The sequence below is a fragment of the Larus michahellis genome, chromosome 13, assembly GCF_964199755.1.
Source record: "Larus michahellis chromosome 13, bLarMic1.1, whole genome shotgun sequence".
Taxonomy (NCBI): Eukaryota; Metazoa; Chordata; class Aves; order Charadriiformes; family Laridae; genus Larus; species Larus michahellis.
This window is the reverse complement of record NC_133908.1, coordinates 9865812-9872665: the sequence shown is the minus strand read 5'-3', so window position 1 is coordinate 9872665 and position 6854 is coordinate 9865812.

The following is a 6854-nucleotide window of genomic DNA, read 5'->3' as shown; positions in this document are numbered from 1 at the left end:
ATTTTAAATTATGGTAGCATTTCATGCTTTTGTAAGTACTTGAATTTGGACAGTTTTGTATCATGTAGAACAATTTCATAACATTAGAGATCATCAAATTTGATGAGTTGGAATTTAGAAATGATGCTTGCGGACATGCACAGTGTAATTTTTGAAATTATTAATCTTTTGAAAACCTTGTAACAGCATCATTGACAGGCTTTACCCACCACCTCCACTGTTCCTGGGTTAAGTCAGTAGCTGTAAATGATACTAGACTGCTATACAACTGAAGCGTAGGCTACCAGAAGACAGTAAAGAGGCAAAAAATTGTAAAGGTTTAACCAGCAAGGCTCAAGTCTGTTGAAACAGGACTTCAGTGTTTCTCTAGACTTTTAGTATCTGTTTGGCTTCTCTACACTGCAAAAATGCTTTAAAATTCAGAGTTCTGCTTGTCTTATGGTGTAATCCCTTGTCTACGCCGACATGCTATGTTGACCCTTTAGGTTCAGAGACAAGATAGAATTGCAGCACTTAAACAAGTTATTTCGTGTCTTGAGCTCGTCAGTAGTTACAGGAGGGCTCTCAGCCTGCCCTCCGTCTGATCCGATACCATGAAAAGGATCTCACACTACAAGGGCAAGGTTTGCGTTCAGTCATGTTGCTTCGGAACTAGGAGATTAAAATTACATGCAATTAGCAGGGGCTGAGCCGGCGACCACTGAGTTGTTACAGGTGACTCAAACATGCGTCTGAGTTCACCTTTGTACTATGATGATTTTTTCATTTAAATTAATCCAGATAAAACCTGCTAGAAGTGATAGTCCCTACAGAATAAGTATCAATGTGAGGAGTTAACATAGAACAACTGTAGACAGACTAATTTTCCAGATATGCTCCTAGGTATCTGCCATCCTCGACAATCCCCAAAAGCTCCTGTTTAGTCCTTTACTCTGACTACTTCCTCTACCTCTTTTTTCTAGTCTGATTTAGAGTAATTCTTCAAGCATTGATTTTAAGAGTTGAGCACAGTGCTAAATCATCACAGAGAACTTCTGCACCATCGTATCCAAATAACCTCCTAAGTAATTTTTTTCATCATTTCACCTTTGAAGGATGAGACAGAGGTGTAGCCCAACGGCCCATGATTCCCATCACTACTTCACTTACAAATCTAAGGTTTTGTATTTGAATAAAAGTAATTTTTAAAATCTGTGTAGTCCAGACTGCCCACTGGATTTAGTCCACTAGTAATTACCATAAGGAGGGGTTGTGTAATCTACAGTGGTAAGAGAAGGCAGGGTGTAACTAATCATGTAACATGACCACTGCAGGGTTAGACCTCATTGTAACTGTAGAAAAATAAAAAGGCGAAACATTATATTCTCTGTTAGCACCAATGTTAAACTAAACCAAAGCATGGCCAGTGGTTTGTGCATCTTCTGCAGTGCAGCCCTGTGGAAGTATCTCCATAGGATTTTCATGTAGCAACAAACAGTGAATAACTTAGAAGATGCAGTAATAATCCATTAAATTAAAGCTACTCACCCTTTAATTATACATATGACATTGTAAAAGCTTGGGTTACGGTAGAGATTGCTTCTGCTGGTTTTATTCAACTTTTTTTCTGCCATTTTAAGTAATTTACCTCTTACAGTGCTCGTGCTGTATTTAGAAGCAGAGGAGCACCTGGTTCATGTTTCTGAGTTATGCCTTTCAGGTGAAATGTCTGATGTTTGAGAGTAATCATCTGCCTTTCTTAGCCCTTCAGGCTTTTATGTAGAAACATTTGGGTTGTTTTGAATTAGTTTCTAGAAGAATCAAGATGAAATTTATCAACTCTTAAATTGCAGGTGGCAGCATAGAATCACAGAACCATAGAATCAGAATCTAGAAGGTTCTTTTCTGTGCTGAACAAATGAAATATGCAACCAGCTCATTTCATCCAGGCTGCTCTGCAGGGTTCCATTAAGCCTCAAGACAGACGTCTCGAGAAATATTTGCACAAGATGCCACAGAAGTTGAAAGCATTTTTCTGCAGTGATCCTGAATGACACGGTCCCATCTCTCAGGTCTTGTTCCACCTAAATCTACAGACAGAATCCCCACAGAGGATCACTTGTCCTTTTCTTTAGTTACGTGGGAGAGACGGGGAAGGGCACATTACCCCTTTTGCCCGAGGAACTCTAGTCATAAACCATCTGCTATAACACTGCACTGCTTCTGTGCCAGCTGGTGGACGGAGGCAGCAGAAACAAGAAGAAATGACCACCACCACTGATTTTTGTGAAGTAACAGTTAATTGAATTCCTTCCATCGGTGGGGTCTAATACTACACTAAATTCTCCATTAAAAACCTAGGAAATTTTAGGACATCTATTAAAACAACACATTTCTTTTAATTAGAGATGAGTTGACAGATATTTAGATGGTACGGAGGTTATCAATCAGTAATGTCTTAAGAAACAAGCAGAAAAAATCCTCAGATTTAACGTAAGAGCAGTACTGGAATTTGCTGAGGTCGATGAGGGCACTCACATTGATGCAGCCAAGAGCCCAATGTTGGGGTACAGTTGTTATTGTGAAATCATACGGAACCATCAAGCTGTCAAGGAGTACTTAACTGACAATATGTTACACTGGAATAAGGAGAAAAAAAAAAAAGAAAATAGATAACTTCACTATTGGAAATGCTTTTTTAGCATAGCTTTACCTTTTAAACCTCCAAATAAGATAGCCAAGCCGGTGCTCTGCAGTCATCCCTAACCTTCGGACAATTTTCTACTGTGACAGAAAAGAAGCAGCTCCCCCAAATGCATGGACAAAGCTAGAAAAAGAAGTTGTAACATCCTGTGAAGTTGTGCATCTGCACATCTGCTTTACGCCATCCTTTGACTGACTGCTTACTGCCCTGCTCCCCAGAGATGGCAGTGCGTCAGAAACCGAGGGCACAGAGCTCATCAAATGCTTGGGGCGTCTTTCAAAGGAAAGAACAAGTATTTCAATGTAAACTTGCACTTCATAGGCATCACTAGGCTCTCACTCATATTCCTTGGCTCCAGAGTTACTGCAACTGCATTATCCTCTATCTAGCTATGAGCAGGATCAAAATCTGCCAATGTGTCATCTTAATTATTTCACTCTGGGAACTTAATCCAGATTTTTCCTGTGCAGGATATTAATTTGCCAGACAACTTTGGGAAGTAGTGCTTTAACTGCGTATAACTTTGACAAAGTTTTAAAATATGAAATTAATTAACGGGAACCCTTCTCCACATTTTAATTACTGCAGCTTCTGCACGGCAATCTGCCTAAACTCGGAGCTATACACCAGCCCTTAGTATCTTCTCCCTCAAGCCCCTTCATCCTAACACTGAGCAGAAGGCTGCTCTTCATAGATGTTTAGTTTGCAGACTAGCAGTTTGTAGCATCTTGCCTGACGACAAAGCCGTTTGTCATTATGATCAAGTTAATAGTTATTATAACTTAAATATGCAATAGTCATTTTGTGTTGATAGATGGTATTAACCAGTTTCCATAGCTACAGCAGACAGAACGACTCCAGACCTTAGGGGCTCCTGAGAGTTCAGGCCCAAGAGAAAACAACTCTTGAAAAGGTGATGGGATAGATGGGAAGGGATGGTGATGTACAGCATTAGATGCGCAGAGACAGTCGAGTATATTTCACAGCTTTCAGAAAGCATGTTATCTGTCTGAACTTCTATCTTCAAAAGCCTAAGCAATATTTACCTTGTTTTCCCTTGTTCATTAGTGTTCTGTTCCCTGTCAAAAGTGATTTATGGACTCTGTTGCATCACTAAATCTCGTTATTGACTAACACTTTCTAGTAAGGAGGATGAGACGTCTTATCAGTATACTACTGTACAGTAGCTATGCACCAAAGGAGGGATATATAGTGTTGGAGTATGTGTGCACTGGGGTCTCAATGTGCCTGCGGTTTCTGCAGACTAGCTGCAAGACTGCTGGCTGTGTGCTGATGACACGCACTGTCACCTGCTCTGAAGCAGCAGAGCCAGCCAAGGATCCTCCATACCTTCCTGTGCTGTAGTTCTTCCAATCTGTGCCTAGCCAGCTCATGGCTGGCCACAGAAAGTGCAGTCACAGCTCAGCCGAGCACAGACACTCCTTCCACTAAAGGACAGCCATTAATGTTACATACGTATTTTGAACTGATTCACTGCAGGAGAACGGGCTGATAAAGGAAGCATGTTTAAAAGAGATAATAAAAATACATATAATGGCGTATAGAATTAATCAAAGAATGGAAAGAAAAGTAAGCTTTCATCCTTCAGGGCATAAAGTAGCCACTTAAACTTCCTAGTTCTTTCTGTTCTGATCATTCCTCAATACGCTAGGTTATTTTACCTCCTTTTTCAAGCATTACTACAGCCACTGGCAGAATGAAAGTAGTGGGATGGATTGTAATTAAGTCCCAATTCTGTGCTTGTAGAAGTGTAATGTTTTTCATCCTTCTTTATGATCTTTTCAGTCCAACAGACTGTAGGTTAGAGATCACTAGTCATGTAGTACAGCTCATGTAAAAACCACTTTAAGTGAATCCGATTACTGTGTAACTAGGTTTTGACAACTATTCTTTCCACTGACTTAAACATCTATGCTGTGAATGCTGTAATGAAAAAATTAATTCTAAGATGGAAAGGCCTATTAAACCATATTGTGTACATCACATAAAAAAACAGCTAACGGCCAGATTATATTAACTGTCACTAGGCAATATTGATTGAAAGAACTGTTCATTGCTATTCTGAACTTAGTGCTACCTGGAGCAAAGTGTCTATTTACATACTTATCATTTAACAGCTTCTGACCTTAATTCTCTTCTCTATTCTTCCGCTGCAGTTACATCCTTCCTCTGGGGCCAGCAGGTACCACGCTCTCAGGTATGTGCATTATTCCACAAGCACTGTTGAAAGCTGGTCTACAAATTCTCTGTTTCCTCAGAAATGAATCTGCGTCTCAAACTATTGACTATTCAAATGGAAAGCAATGCAATCTGTTTCCCTAGAGGGCTTGTCTGCACGAACATAACCTGCCCTGCATATAAACAAAATCACTAAAATAACATTTTCAAAAAGCAATTTCAAACACAAAAAAACGTTAAGAACTCCACGCATCTTTTAATACAGGCTTATTGTTAAACTGCAAGTGTCAGCCCTGAGGAACTTTTGTTAAAAAAAAAACAAAACAAAAACTCAGTGTTGACTACAGACTTTTAAGGGAAATACTGATGGATGCCTCAACTTCTGTAATTAAACTAACTCTGGAGGTTTGCATAAGCAGAATAAATGAAAAGATGACCCCCCTTTCCTGAGGAGGGATATTCAGTATAGACTGTGGACACCAAGACACGGGAAAGCAGGTCTTGCTCCACAATTATATGACAAATGCATCCACCTTATAATCTCAAATGAAACACAGGGTCTCAGGCAGCTGTTCTTCATACATGATTAGATTACAGCTTGCACAGGCATTATAAGGTACACACTTAGTCTTTTCATAATTCTTTACGAGTAAAAGTACTGAAGTTTAATCAGATACCTGCTCTCATGTTGAACAAGTACTTACTTTTCAAGGTTGTGCTTTGAATTTAAGACACCTGGAAAGTCTGAGGCTTAGAAACATCCATTGAGGTGACTCCTGTCAGATCTTTCTATTGCACTGGAACAATCTAAGAAGTGAATGTAACTAAATTCAAACTGTACACTTTGAGGTATTTCATTAATGAGGCGCAGTGCTCAGTCACAAAGTTAATTGATTAGTCTTATTTCTGTGACTGGAGTGGAAACACTGAAAGATAAGACTGGGAGGAAGAATCAGCTAAGCCTTTGAGTCACAGAAAGGCCTTATCCCTTGGATGAGAAGTGTCAGATTAATCTTCATAAATGGTCATAATTACTTGTGCCTGGAGCTCAGCCAAGTCATTCCAAATAAAAATTAAATTATACAAATTATTGCATGTTCAGTCTCATCTCCAGAGTGTTAGAACAACCACAGCCCTACAGAAACATGCAGACATTTACTGTATGGTTATAACAAGGTAAAAGACATTGGCCTAAATATCGACTATGCTAACCTAATATTTATTGATTATATTTTTCCTTAAATAATTGTTTCACTAAAGCTTGCCTGCGCAGACCATCACAGTTCCTGTTAGACACCTAGATTCTTTGGTAATCTCTAGATTACTCTCCGTTCTTCATTAAACTCAGTTTTAACTATAATGGGCAGACACTTATCCGATGGGAAATTTATGAATGCTGTTGAAAAGCTTTAGATCTTGGGGGGAATTTACGAGAAAAGAGAAATTACCAGTACACAGGCATGAAATCTGATGACATCTAACACCAGAAGCACACTCATCTTGGAGGTTCTGAGAACAGTACTAGTCCTTCAGAAGGAACGTTTCTAAAAGCAAAATCTTCGTAAATCTAGTAGAATATTACTTAGCAGGCACAACCCAGTTCTCTCCTGTGATTATATATGCTTTGGAAATGAATGAAATAAGCATGAAACACTCCAGACTCATCCCCGTATCAGTAGTGCATGAGTGAAACAGCATACGTTCAAGGAAATTATTTGGTCCCTATATATTCCTTATGCAGCTTATACCATCTTAATATTAGGCTTTTTTAGCTGGTTATAAATGGGATATTCCAGAAACACAGCATATGGATATTTTAAAACAAAGTTAGAAAAGGAAACTAGCTTTTACTCATATGAGATTTTACTTAATTGTTTTCTTTAGTTATATATAGCTGAAGCATCTCCACTGATTTATCTTGGCAAAGACAGGACCGCTTGCATTCTGTTATATTATCTGACAAAACTAATAG